Source organism: Gossypium arboreum, chromosome 1 (genome assembly GCF_025698485.1).
Source record: "Gossypium arboreum isolate Shixiya-1 chromosome 1, ASM2569848v2, whole genome shotgun sequence".
NCBI classification, from domain to species: Eukaryota; Viridiplantae; Streptophyta; class Magnoliopsida; order Malvales; family Malvaceae; genus Gossypium; species Gossypium arboreum.
In genome coordinates this window covers 50306178-50321216 of record NC_069070.1, presented here as the reverse complement: position 1 = coordinate 50321216, position 15039 = coordinate 50306178, and positions in this window count along the sequence as shown.

Here is a 15039-nt window from a genome sequence, read left to right as displayed (position 1 = left end):
CTATTGGTGGAGGACTTTGATTTCCATAGTCCCAAAGGAACAAGTTACTTGGGATTTCTTTCAAACGGAATTTCGGAAGAAATATATTAGTCAACGGTTCATCGATTAGAAGCGTAAGGAATTCTTGGAGCTCAAGCAAGGCCGTATGACAGTATCTGAATACGAACATGAGTTCGTAAGACTTAGTCGGTATGCTCGGGAGTGTGTAGCTGATGAGGTTGCTATGTGCAAAAGATTTGAAGAAGGATTGAATGAAGAGTTAAAGCTCTTGGTGGGTATTTTGGAGATAAAAGAATTTGTAACACTAGTTGAGCGAGCACGCAAGGCGGAAGAACTCGAAAGGAGAAGAAGAAGGCTGAATTTGAAGCTAGAGATTATCGTAAAAGATCGATGGGCAAAGCTCCGTTCTCGGCGGTAAAGAAGTTCGGGAGGACACAAATAAGTCGAGGCGTGCGGGAATTTCCACGAGCCCGACCATTGGCGGACTCGAGCTACTTGATAACTAGTGTGGGCAATAATCGTCAAGAGAAACTGAATGCCCCCAATGTGGAAGGCGACACCTAGGTGAATGTTGGGGTAAGTCATTAATAGGGCTCATTACGGATGTGGTTGAAGGACCACTTCATTAGAGATTGCACGAGCTAGATGAGAAGAATAAGATGCAAGGTGCAAGATCTAGTGGGACGACGGCTAGAGGTAGACCCCGAGGATTTCAGGAGGTAGGGTGGTAATCGAGAGGAGCCTCGATCTGGTATTCGATCCGAGACCGTGCTCTGCTAGAGCATATGCCATCCAGCACGCGAGAGGAGGCATCCTCCTGACGTTATCAACGGTACGTTTACTCTCTTTGATACCGGTGTGATTGCATTGATTGACCCGGCTCTACTCATTCATATGTATGTGAAACATACTTTGCGTATGTGTTTGAAAGTAAAGAGATGGAAAGGAAACTCAAATCGGTACTAGTGGTTTGTGAGTATTCGGATGTTTTCACGAGGAGTTACTGGATTGCCACGGTTCGAGAAGTGGAATTGACATCGAAGTTGTACCGGTACTACGCCGATTTCAATAGCCCGTGTCGTATGGCATTAACGGAATTAAAGGAATTGAAGGTTCAATTGCAAGAATTGACGGATAGAGGTTTCACTCGACCGAGTTTTTCTCGTAGGCGCACCGGTATTGTTTGTGAAGAAGAAGGATGGAACTATGAGATTGTGCATCGACTATCGTCGGTTGAATAAAGTGATGATAAAGAATAAATATCCGTTACCACGAATTGACGATTTGTTTGATCAATTAAAGGAGCCTCGGTGTTTTCAAAGATAGATTTGAGGTCGGGTACTATCGGTTGAGGTCCGAGAATCGGACATACCCAAAACTTTTAGAGCGAGGTACGGTCACTCTGAATTCTTGGTGATGACGTTTGGGCTCACTAATGCCCTGCGGTTTTATGGATTTAATGAATCGGATTTTCGGACCATATTTGGATCGGTTTGTAGTTGTGTTCATTGATGACATTTTGGTCTATTGAAAAATGAGACCGAACATCTTGAACACCGAGGTTAGTGTTGCAAATTTTACGAGATAAGCGGTTATATGCTAAGTTCACAAGTGTGAGTTACGGTTGAGGAGGTTAGCTTCTTGGGTCATGTGGTATCTGCATCGGGTATTCGAGTACACCGAACAAAATTTCAGCCATACTTAATGGAAGCCTCAGGAATATTACTAAGGTTCGAGCTTTTGGGACTTGTCGGTTATTACCGCGATTTGTAAAAGGTTTCTCGACGATAGCCACACCAATGACGGCTACTCCAAAAGGATGTTAGGTTCGAATGGACGGAGAAATGTCGAAAAAGCTTGATCAATGAAAACTTATTTGATGAAGCCCCAATTCTAGTGCAACCGAATCGGCAAAGAGTTTGTCATCTATAGCGACGCCTCCTACTTGGGTTAAGTTGCGTATTGATGCAAGAAGGTCAAGTTGTGGCCTATCGTCGAGACAATTACAGACCACTTGAGAAAAATTATCCACCCATGATCTCGAATTGGTGCCATCGTATTCGCCTTAAAGATATGGCGACATTACTTATTTGGTGAGAAGTGCCATGTGTATTCGGATCACAAAAGTCTCAAATATTTGATGACTCAAAGAGACTTAAATCTCGACAAAGGCGTTGGCTCGAGTTGTTAAAAGATTATGAGCTTGTCATTGATTATCACCGGGAAAGGCTAATGTGGTTGCAGGCGCCTTAAGCGAAAATCACCGCTTTGCTTTACGAGCTATGAATGTACACTTGTCTATTCTACCCGACAATGTGTTAATAGCCAAATTAAAGGCCAAACCATTATTGACTCATCAAATTCGTGAAGCTCGAAAAGTTGACGATGAGTTGGTTGCAAAACGGCCGAGTGTGTTCGAACAAGGAATCGGAGTTTCAAATCGATGATAACAATTGTTTGAGGTTCGAAGTCGTCTGTGTGTTCCAAAGAATTGAACTTATTTGATTATTCGAATGAAGCCCATTGTAGCGAATGGCAATCCACCCGGGAGTCGAAGATGTACAACGATTTGAAACGTCGGTTTTGGTGGCATGGTATGAAACGAGACATCTCCAACTTTGTTTGAGATGTTTAATATGTCAACAAGTGAAAGTGGAACATCAAGTGCCTTGAGGATTACTTCACCGATCACGATACCCGAGTGGAAATGGGATCGAGTCACAATGGACTTTGTATCCGGACCGCCATTGTCGTGAGTAAGAAGGATGCGATTTGGGTCGTTGTAGATAGATTGACTAAGTCGGCTCACTTTATCCCGTCGCACGGATTTTTCAATGGACAAACTAGCGAATTATCGTTTCTCAGATTGTGAGATTGTACGGTGCCTATTTCCATCGTGTCGATAGAGATCCTAGATTTACCTCGCGATTTTGGAAGAAGTTGCAAGAAGCTTTGGGTACCAAGTTGCATTTCAGCACCGCCTTTCACCCCAAACCGATGGTCAATCCAAGCGGATAATTCAAATACTCGAGGATATGTTGAGATGTTGCATCCTTGAGTTTAGTGGTTCATGGGAGCGGTATTTGCCTTTGATTGAATTCGCTACAACAATAGCTTTCAATCAAGTATTAAGATGGCGCCTTACGAGGCTTTATACGGTCGTAAATGCCGTACCCCATTATTCTGGTGAACTTAGTGAAGGTAAATTCTTGAGGTTGATTTGGTTAAGGATGCCGAGCAAAAGTTCGAGTAATTCGTGAAAGTTTGAAAGTCGCCCGGATCGCCAAAAGTCGTATCGGATTTGAAAAGAAAAGATATTGAATATCGGGTTGGAGACAAGGTCTTTCTCAAAGTTTCACCTTGGAAGAAGGTGCTTAGATTTGGTCGTAAGGGAAATTGAGTCCGAGGTTCGTCGGGCCATATGAAGTATCCGAACGAGTTGGGCGATCGCATATCGATTAATTTTGCCCCCGAGCTCGAAAAAGATTCTAACGTTTTCATGTCTCGATGCTTGACGATATAGGTCGATCCATCGCATGCGTAATCGCTCCATCTCGAGATTGAGATTCAGCCTAATTTGAGCTATGAAGAGGAACCGTTCGCATTATGAGGCGTGAAGTAAAAGAGTTGCGCGATAGGAAAATCCCGCTAGTGAAGGTGTTGTGGCATAAACACGGAATGGAAGAAGCCACTTGGGAACTTGAGGACTCTATGAAAGAGCGATACCGAGCCTATTTACCGTAAGATTTTCGGGATGAAAATTTCCTAAGTGGGGGAGAGTTGTGACATCCCAAAATTGACCCTAGTCGGGATGTGGTTTCGGGACCACAAAACCGAGACACAAAATTAATTAATTATTATTTTCTATGTTTATTGTGCATGAATATACATATGTGAAAATTTAGTGCCTTAATTTCGTCATTTGTAGGTGAAGTTTATTAGAAAGGACTTATGTGAGGAAATTGAGAAATGTGCTAGGCTAATGTTAAAGTGGTCTATTGATACATATTAGAAAATGCTTGGATTTGCATGTCAAATTGCCAAATTTCCTTATGGTGGCCGGCCAAGATAGATTGAGGATGGGCAATGTATTTGTTTGCCTTAGATTTTATAATGAGAAATTGGGTAATGGGAGACAAGCTAAAATAAAGAAAGGAATTAAAAGAAAAGGGAATAAAATAAGAAAAGAAAAGGGGAATGTTCATCCTTACCTTTGCCATTGCCGTGAGTGAGGGAGAGAAAGGGAGGAAAAGAGAGTTCTCTCTTTGTTGAACTTGGCCGGCTAGAAGGAAGGAAGGAGGAGAATTTCGGTCACTTGAAGCCTTAAGGAGGTTAGTACATTGTGTTAACTTGTAAGATGTTTACTTGTTGTGAGTGAACGATCAAGGTTCTTGTTTAGCCATGCAAAAATGTTGAATAATGTTGGGGGAATGGAACATTAGGCTATGGAAAAGGGGGAACTCTTTGATTGTTTAAGATAGTTTAGATAGTATGTGATTTTTTTTGGGTATTGTGAGTTGAGATGTAAGTGTGTGTGTGTGTGTGCTTGGCCATAGTGGGTTTGCTAGGAAATTTTATTGGTTGAATGATGGGTGGCCGAATGAACTATGAGGGGTTATGAGAAGAATGTGGGAAGCTAAGGTGCGAACCATAGTCTCGGTGATAGGAATGATGCGGTTGGTGTTTTGATCTTTGTGGTGATGAGGCATGAAGTGTTCGCCATGGTACTAAAGTGTTGTGCTTGTGTTAAAACTTAGAAATTATTTTGTTATGGCTAGTATAGATATGGATGACCGAACATGAGAGCATGATTGGATGAAGAGCTTGGTTAATTGTAGTTGTATGTGAATTTACATTATGTTACAAATAGATGTGAAAATATATGCTAGATTAGGAAAATTTGATTAAATGTTCATGAGATGAAATTAGGTGTTTAAAAGATGTTATAGTTGACATTGTATATATATACATACATTCGGCCATCTAATTGAGTATAAAGATGGTGTTAAATCTAATCGTGATGCCCATATATATATATATATATACATAAGTATGCCGTTCGTGATGTTACCTTCAATTATGTGTATAATCGACTAAATGGGTAATTAGTGAGGACGGTTGCCGAATATACAAGCATACATATGCATGTGTAGTTAAATTATGAATGTTTAGCAAGATGGTTAAACTAGTTGATTTATTGATCAACCTCAAGGAGTTAAAGAAGGAGAATCAAGCAAGGGAAAGGCGAAGGTCATCGAGTAGCCGACTTGAAATTATTTTACCCAACACAAGGTAAGTCATTAAGCATATATTTGGTGTTGATGTAAATGACCATAATATATACGCAATTGTGTTTAAATGAGTTGATGTGTAAATGAAAATGTATGTGTATGGAATGATGCCATGGTTAAATGTATAAAGGCAGCAACATGCATAAGGTATTGGTCTCGGCACTAAGTGTGCGGGTATAAATGGACACGGTGACAAGATTGGCACTAAGTGTGCGGGTTTAAAAATTGTACAGCACTAAGTGTGCGAACTGAAAATGTATAGCACTAAGTGTGCGAACTGAAAATATATAGCACTAAGTGTGCGAGCTGAAAATATATAGCACTAAGTGTGCGGATTCACTATATGCTCTTGCGTTACAATTGGCACTGAGTGTGTTACATTATCGAGTTAATCCCGGACAGCGGATCGGGTAAGTACCTTGAGCTCATGACGAATAGGCAATACGTTCATGCTCGTGGTTGAGCTTGGTAAGCTTTAAATCTATGTGATGATTGCAATTGTATGATTGTGGTGTGAATGAGTTGGTGTGTAAAAATGCCTCAAATATCTTATTGTATAGAATATAAAATGTGGATGTATGACTTGGTAAGAGATTGAACCGAAAGGTCCGAGGAATTATGGTATAGTTTCGATATGGATGAAGTACCTAGCCTCGTTTATTGTTTGATGTTGCGAAAATTTTATTAATGGATGGTTGATGAATGCTTATGACTTACTGAGTTATAAACTCACTCGGTGTTTTCTTGTCACCCATTTTAGGTCTCTTGGACTCGTATTGTTGCGTGCTCGGAACCGTCGTTGAAGTCATCACACCGGCTGGAAACCTTTTGGTATTGTCTTCGTAGTTGAACTAGGAGAACATTTGGCATGTATAGGCTATTATGTTTTGTTGAATTGTGGGTTGTAAACTTTCAGCCATGTGAAAATGGCCTATGTGGTCGTCGAGTGGGATGCTAGAACCTATAGCCACGAGTCTTAGAAATTTTAATTTTGATAAGGTGGCCATAATTTGTGTCATGTATGATGGATGATTAGTAAGGCCAAGGAAAGATTCACGAAATTGGCATAGTCTACTGCAGTAACTGTTGCGGACAGCAGCAGTGAGATGAGATTGAAAAATCACTAAAAATAGTAGAAGTAGAATTAAATAGTGAATAAATTATGAAATTTAACCTTGATGAATCTATTTTTGTATGGACGAAACGAAACGACCATATGAGCAGTATACTGAGAGATATTAAAGTTCTCGTGAGACAGGGCCGGAACAGTTTCTGGGTCCCCTGTCTCAACTTTGAAAATTTACCATAAATTCTCCAGAAGAAATTAGAAGTCGTGCCTTATGTGTGCAGATTCCCCTTTGAGTCTAGTTTCATTAGAAATAAACGTCATGAGCATTGAAGCTCTGTACGAGAAGATATTCAGGTCGTAATGCGCGAAGATCAGTGTAGTCGACCCCTGTAACATGGGCGACTTTAACTAATAAACTGTACCAATTGGCCCGACCAAAAATTCTATAAATAAATCCATGGATAGACATATGAGTCTAAATTCAGGTAAAATTTACGGAATCAGTTTCCGAGTTTTGAAACTCGAGATATGATTTTTAAGGCGACAGTGACGCAGTTAGCTAGCCTGCCTGGAACAGCAATCAATATTACAAAGAGAGAAATAAGGGAAGTGAGCCCGGTAACACCACGTGTTCAAATCCGGTGACGATCTCGGGTTTGGGGTGTTACAATGCAAAAGTTGGGTTCTAGTAGCTATAGGTATCAAATAGCTATGGAATTCAAAACTTGAGGTCCTTATATGGTAATTTAACCATTGAAGAGTAGTTAGTAGATATTTTAATGACTCTCCCATGGAAAAATTAGAAAAAGTTAGGAACTAAATTGGAAATCAATAAAATCAATAGAAGATAATTAATTAAAAAGAAAAAAAAATCATCTATTTGCATATCATCTTCCCCAGTTTTTCTATGGAAACCCTTGGAGAGAGGAAGAAAATTTTTCAAGCTTAAAAAAGTATGAAATCAAGTCCCATTTTTAGCAATTTCAATATTTTTGGAATCAGGATAGTCTAATATTCCTATTTAGGGGATTTATTTGAAAAGTTATGAAGGTAAAAAATTTAGGTCATGGATGAATATGCTAAAAATTAGAAATTTATGGTAGAAAATGTAAAGTTATTCATAGATAAACAACTTTTACACAGCAATTTTTGATGAAAACTTGATTTAGGTACTAAAATGAAAAAGTGGTAAAACCCATAGAAAATTCTAAAATTTGTGAAATTTATGTGTTGTAAATGTATTATATAAATTTCAGTTAGGCTTGGAAAGAGGGTTAAATTTCAAAATTTCATTTTCTGAGCCTAAGGACGAAATCAGAATTTTTGAAAAAGATAGGGGAAAAATGACAATTTTGCCTAGGATCTAATAGGATGCAAATGTATATGAAATGTGATAGATTAATAGTTAAATTTACCCATATAGATCCAGAAAGACCAACTATGAAACTAGATCGTGGAAAGCAAAAGGTTTCGGATTAGTTGAAATTCAATTACGAACCATTATCAAGATAAGTTTGTGTAACTTAATATGTTTGTTAATATGCTTGAATTGAATTGTATGATTGTGTTAATACGTATGAGATGATATACATAATGAAATAGTCATAAGTTGTAAAATATGGACAAATTATCATGTGTCGGTTGAATGTTGAATTTCGATAGATTAAGGTGATTTCTTAAATAAGAATAATACTGCATATGTTGCAGATAGAATTTAGCCCAGATGGGTAATTCTAATGTAAGCTCTCTTAAGCCTATGTTATAGATTGGATTTAGCCTGGACGGGTAGTCTGAATTAAGTTCTTTAGAGCATATGCTACAGATAGGATTTATCCCGGATTGGTAATCCTGCTATAAAATGTGCGGCTCTAGAGTGTGCCTTTTTATTATGTACCCTAATGGGTACTTTTGCATAAGAGTATATTATCTGAACATCGATCGAAATTTCAATAGTTCAATGGAAAAGACTCTTGAAGTGTGGAAAGGTGAAATTAATGGATTCTGGTAATGTGATGAGCTCATCTAAGTTTACTTGATTCATATATGAGGCTATGTGATTAACTTGTTTGATTAAGTGTTTGTGTTTAGGTAAACTCACCTAAAATTTATGAGAAGTATGACTATGTATGCTTGTATTGATAAATATGATTGGTAAGTTTATTTTCTGTTATACGAACTTACTAAGCATAAAATGCTTACTCCGTTTGATTCTTCCTGTCTTATAGTGCTCAAAAGCTCGCAAAGGTTGGAAGTCGGTTGGAGCAATCATCACACTATCCACTATCTCATTTTGGTATAAATAGAAATCTCATTTTTTTATAATGGCATGTATAAGCTTATTTGGCCAATGATGGCTTGTAATTGTTGTTTTGTAAACTAGCCATTGGAGTGGCTAGTGATGATCTAACTTGGTTATCTTAAAAGTTATGTTTTGGTAATTACACAAATGCTTATTGTGTGTTGGTTTGATGGAATTATGTTATCATATAAGTTTATATCCATTGATGCATGAGAAAATATCTCATGATTGATGACTAATTTTATGTGAATATGATGTTGGATTGATGGATATATGCTTGTGAGTTTTTGGTGCAAGAAATGGTACATTTTAAGTGACAAATGAGGCTAGGAAAAGACTTTATTTTGTCCACACGGGTAGACACATGGGCGTGTGTCTTGACCGTGTGTGACACACGGATCCTCCCATGGGTATGTCGTCCGACTATGTGTCCGCTGCACCTTAAAAATGAGAAACAGAATGTTCAGAACTAGGCACACGAGCAGAGACACGGGCGTATTACACGTCCGTGTGAAAACTACACCTAAATTTGAAAATAAAATTTGCCACACGGCCTAGCACATGGGCGTGTGACTTGGCCATGTGACTTCATTTTCTTCATGCCTTATAAGTCAGAGCATTACACGGGCTAGAGACACAGGCGTGTATAGTCACACAGCCCAACCACACGAGCGTGTGGGTACTATTAATAAGCAAAATTTTAAAATTTTGAGGAAACTTTTATGAGATTCCGATTGAGTCTCAATTCGTTTCTTGTGTTTGTATTGGTCCTCGAGGGTCAATTTAAAGGACGTTATGATTGATACCAAAAAATGTTTAGTAACTAGTATAAATTATCTGTGAATGTTCTATAAACCCCATTAATACTCTGTAACCCTGTCCCGATGACGGATACAGGTTAAAGGTGTTACATTCAATGGTATCAGAGTTACAACTTAGCCGATTCGCAAACAAACGTATCTAGTACGAGTCTAGCTCTACATGCCATTATATAAATAATGATAGTGTGATATCTCTTGACCACTTTTAAATGTATTTCCATATAGTAATATCCTCCAACCTAGCTAGAGCCAATCCTGAAGAAGCTGAGAGCGCTGCTCAAGCTTCCTTGCTGTAACATCCCAAAATAGGGCTTAAATGGAACAGTGGTTGTGAAATCGCAAATCTGAGATAGAAAAGTTTATTTCAATTAATTTTTATAATTTATCAAGTGATTAGATGCATGTGTTAGAGTATCGATGAAAAATATTATAGATAGCATGTTTAATTTGCCTACTAAGGCTTAATTGCAAAAGTTGATAAATATGAGTTTTAGATGCTAAAGGATTAAATTGAAGAGTATAATTGAAGTAGAGGTCCCTAAATGGTAATTAGACCATTACGTTTTCATGGACAAAAATGGACATACATAGATAAAAATAACTAAAGTCATAGATAAAAATAACTAAAGTTTTATTGAAGGGTATTTCAGTCATTTGGTAATTAAAAGATTAAAAAAGGGAAAAATATGGTAAAAATGTGCCCATCTTTTTCATTAGGCTAAAATTTCAAGGGTAGCTAGGGTTTTTTCAAGATTCCAAGCTTGATAGTAAGTGATTCCAATCCCAAATTTTAATGTTCTTTACGTTTTTGAAATTCCGGTAACTTGATTTAGCTTATTCTAGCAATAATTTAACCTAGGGATCATATACCCATAGGTGAAATGTGTTTATTTTGATGTTTTATGGTAGAATATGAAGCTTGAAATTATGTTAAATGACTTGACCTAAGCGATTTTAAGCGAAAACGAGTAAAACGACATAATCGGTAAAAATACCTAATGGTCATAAGTACATGTTAGAGTGCGAGTTTGATGTTGCCGTAGGTAAATAAATGATTAGCATGTCATAAAACATAAGAATTAGGGATAAAGTTTCATTTCCGAGCCTTGCGGTAAAAGTGTAAATATGCAAAAGTTTAGAGGCAAAATTACGATTTTGCCAAAGTTAGAGTTAAGGACTGTTTTAGGGTTTAATCGGAATAGTGGTTTCGTGACCACAAATCCGAGATAGAAATAATTATTTTATAATTATTTTGATGATTATGATATGATTGCATGATTGTGTGAAAATTTCGTATGAAATTGCATTGAAATATTAATTAGGAGATCTTAAATAGCAATTTGACCAATTTTAAGTTCATGGACAAAATTAGGACATGGAAGGAATTTTGAAAGTTTAGTAAGGAGGGGCATTTTGGTCATTTGGATATTAAATGAAATAAAATGGGAAAAATAACACAAAATTGGTCATCATCCTCCTTAGTTGCTGCTGAATTCTCCCTCTCTCCATAGCTAGGGTTTCTTCAACTTTCAAGCTCCATAGTAAGTGATTCCAAGCCTCGTTTTTAATGTTCTTTACGTTTTTGGAATCCCGGAAGCTCGATTAAGCTTATGCTGGCAATAATTCAACCTAGGGTTTATATTTGGAAAAATACCCATAGGTGAAATTTGTGTATTTTGATGTTTTATGATAGAATATGGGGTTTTAAACTATGTTAGACAACTTGTGCTACTCGGTTTTGAGTGAAAACAAGTAAAAGGGCTTAATCGGCAAAAATATCTAATAGTCACAAGTATATGATAAAGTGAGAATTTGATGTTGCCATAGAAGGGAAAAGTGATCAGCGTGTTATAAAACATAAGAATAAGGAATAAAGTTTAATTCCCGAGCCTAGGGGCAAAAGTGTAATTATGCAAAAGTTTAGGGGCAAAAGTGTAATTTTTCAAAGTTCATATTAAATGCTGTTTTGATGAATGCATGTATTAAATAAGATTAATTTGGTATTATAGATCAAGAGAAACGAGATTCAAGTCGCGATTGAGGTAAAGAAAAGATTGTGGACTAAATTGCAAAATCTTTATATTTTGGTACCAAGGTAAGTTCATGTGTAAATAATGTAGCATAATTGTTATTTTTAAGTTATTGATGTTAATTATATGAGATGCTGATTTTAATCGTGAAATATTATGCTTTGTGGTTAATGTTGAGTAATATGCAAATTATGTTTACTACTTGATAAATATGAATTGCTACTGAGTATCGGTTCCGATATTCCATGGAAGACGACAAATGTGAGATCGAGGGAAAAAACCCATTTGAACCTTAGGAATAGATTAGGATACAAGTGACATGTCACTAGGATGGTTGAGCATCCAAACTCGTTGAGTTGAGTCCGAGTTCACTTATGGATGCGAATGTCCGAACTCATTGAGTTGAGTCCGAGTTCACTTATGGATGCGAACGTCCAAGCTCGTTGAGTTGAGTCCGAGTTCACTTAGGGGCGGGTTACATGATTTCCTGATTACATATGAGGCACTTATGTGCAAATTATCCGTGTATCCGAGTTGTATTCCGATGTGTTCAACGGGTGAAATTTCTAATGAAATGAAAGAACACTTAAGATGCAAGCGACGTTTTGGTAAGTGTTGTGAAATGGACACTTTGGACAGGTATGTTCTTAACCCTCGGGTTGATAATAGATACAACAATGATAAGGTGGTAAGATGATGAATGATGTTTAGAAATATGATATATGTTTTCGTGATACCATGCTAAAGTTGTTTGGTATATTTGTATTATTATGTTACTTGTTATTTACATATGAACTTACTAAGCATTTATGCTTACTCCCTCCTCTTTACTTACTGTAGTTTTGAACAAGCTAGCTCGGGAATCGGGACGGGTCGAAGGTTCGATCACACTATCCAAAGGACTTTCATCTGGGTAAATGGCTTGTAAAACTTAAGTATGGCATGTATAGCAATATACTTATTTTGTGTAAATAATTTTATGATATAGCCATGATTGGTTGAGAAAATGTTTGATATTGATAAGTCATGGTGATGGTTAAATTTAGATCATGTTTGCTATCATGGAAGTTTAATAGGTTATCTAGTTCATAACAACTCTGAAAAGATGAAACTTGCCTTAAAATGTAATATTGTTTGAGCAATGACATGAATTTGAAAAATCACTAAAAATAGTATAAATGGAACTAAATGATGAGTAAGTTATTAAATTGAAGCTTAATGAATCTATTTTCATGTGGATTGAACAAAACATACATATAAATTATATTTTATGAGATATTTAAAATTTGTGAAACAGGGCCAGAGAGATTTCTGGATCCCCTGTTCTGACTTTAAAAATTCATGATAAAATTTTAAAAATTATTTAGAAGTTTTTATTTATATTTACAGATTCCTTATTGAGTCTAGTTTTAATAGAAACAAACCTCATAGTTATTGAAATTCTGTATAGAGAGATATCTGGTTCGTAATACATAGAGGTCAGAGCAGTCGAACCCTGAAACAGGGGATACTTTAACTAATAAACTGTACTAATTGGACCAAAAAAAAATTCTAGAAAAAAAAGTATTAAATAGATATATGAGTCTAGATTTAGGGAAAATTTACGGATCTTGATTTCAAGTTTCGTAACTCGAGATATGATTTTTATTGTAACTGTGATGCTGGTAGCTAGAAAACTGTGAATGTAGAAACAAATGATTTGAAGTTCTTAATTTGATAAATTATGTTCGGTAACTCCTCAAGCTCGACTCCAGCGACGGTTTCGAGCGTGGGGGCGTTACAATTATAGATCAAGAAGAATGAAATTTTGGGTTAGACCGAGGAAAGAAAAAGGTTGAGGACTAAATCAAAATATTTGATTGTATTTTGTATCGAGGTAAGTTTGTGGTAGATAAATGCAATGTTTTATTATTTATAATTAATGATGTTATTTTTCAGCATCTATATATTTATTTTTTAAATTTATTCCTTGATTATTCAAGCAAGAATTGACGGAGAAATGATACGTAAAAGTCCCGGTTGAACCTTAGGAATGTGTAGGATACAAATGTCATGACATTAGGGTTTAAGGATACCAAGTAAGACCATGCCAAGGCATGGCATTAGCTGTAACACCCCTCACCCGTATCCAACACCAGGGCAGGGTTCGAGGTGTTACTGGACTTAAACTTTTACCAACAGACCAAACCAGGTCACTAAATTTTGCCCAAAATTAAAACTTTTCAAACACATGCATACCATCCCTTATACTGGCCTTCGAGGCCTAAAACATGCATCAAGGCGGTTCGGGACAAAACCAAGAACATTCAATAAATTTTGGACAACTTAATAAATTCTCTTGCTTTAGTGAGTCACACGCCTGTGTGGGTGGGGCCGTGTGGTCACACATGCCCGTGTGGCTTGGGCACGCCCGTGCCCTCAGCCCGTGTAACTCTCTGTTTATGACATCAGCATACATTTAGGGGCACACAACCAAGACACACGCCCGTGTGTCTAGCTTGTGCATGACATTGACTTAAAATCTTAGGTGCAGGGGACGCACGGCCATACCACACACCTATGGGGGCGATCCGTATGTCACCCTCTATAAACCAATCACATTTATGGGTTACCTTAATACATAATAAAGCCAGATTACACACTTACATATAATTTTGATAAACATCATTGCATGTAAACCTCATATCATTGGTTTTATACATGCTAGGTTAATTCCCTTTTTGTATTAAGTGTTCCCATCCCTCATTTACACATTTAAGATTGGATCATTCCTGTAACTCATTGCCAATTATAGCCAAACCATCCCATGCAAACATAAGCATGCATAAATTTGTAGGTCATAGCCTACTTCAAAATAAACCAATTCCCATGGCCAAATACAAGGATATATGTAAACTTTTACAAGCCTTCATATGGGCAATTCAAATAACACATATCACAAAATGAACTAAAGCCCTATACATGCCATTGAACAAAATAAAAGTGCCTATATACCAAAGCTAGACTAGTTGATAGTGTGTTGACTGTCCAACCGTCTTCCAATCTTTACGAGTCCCTGAGCTCTATAAGATAGGGAAAAGAGAGGGGTAAGCATTTACATGCTTAGTAAGCCTGAATAACTGGAAAGTAAACTTACCGATTTATTAGCATACATCCATATTAAGCAATGAGACCAACAAACATAAAATAATTTCCCTATCACATGCACTCAATCAACAGGTTAGTCCCATAACAATACATTATTTAATTTGTCTTAGATGAGTTCATCATCCAATATTTTCATTTTTATATCTCATGTTAATCCCGTTGAGTTTCTTGGAAATCTCAATGGATTATCCATTTACTATCAAGTCATAAGAGCAATCATCTCATGTACGCACTCCCACGAACCTCACATCTTATGGCGGGATTACCAGTCCAGGCTAAATCCCCCATATTTAAACTGATAAGGTGATGTCGGGATTACCAGTCCAGGCTAAATCCATTATAGTGACAAACACTCTTAATGAGCTCAGATCTGAAATACCAA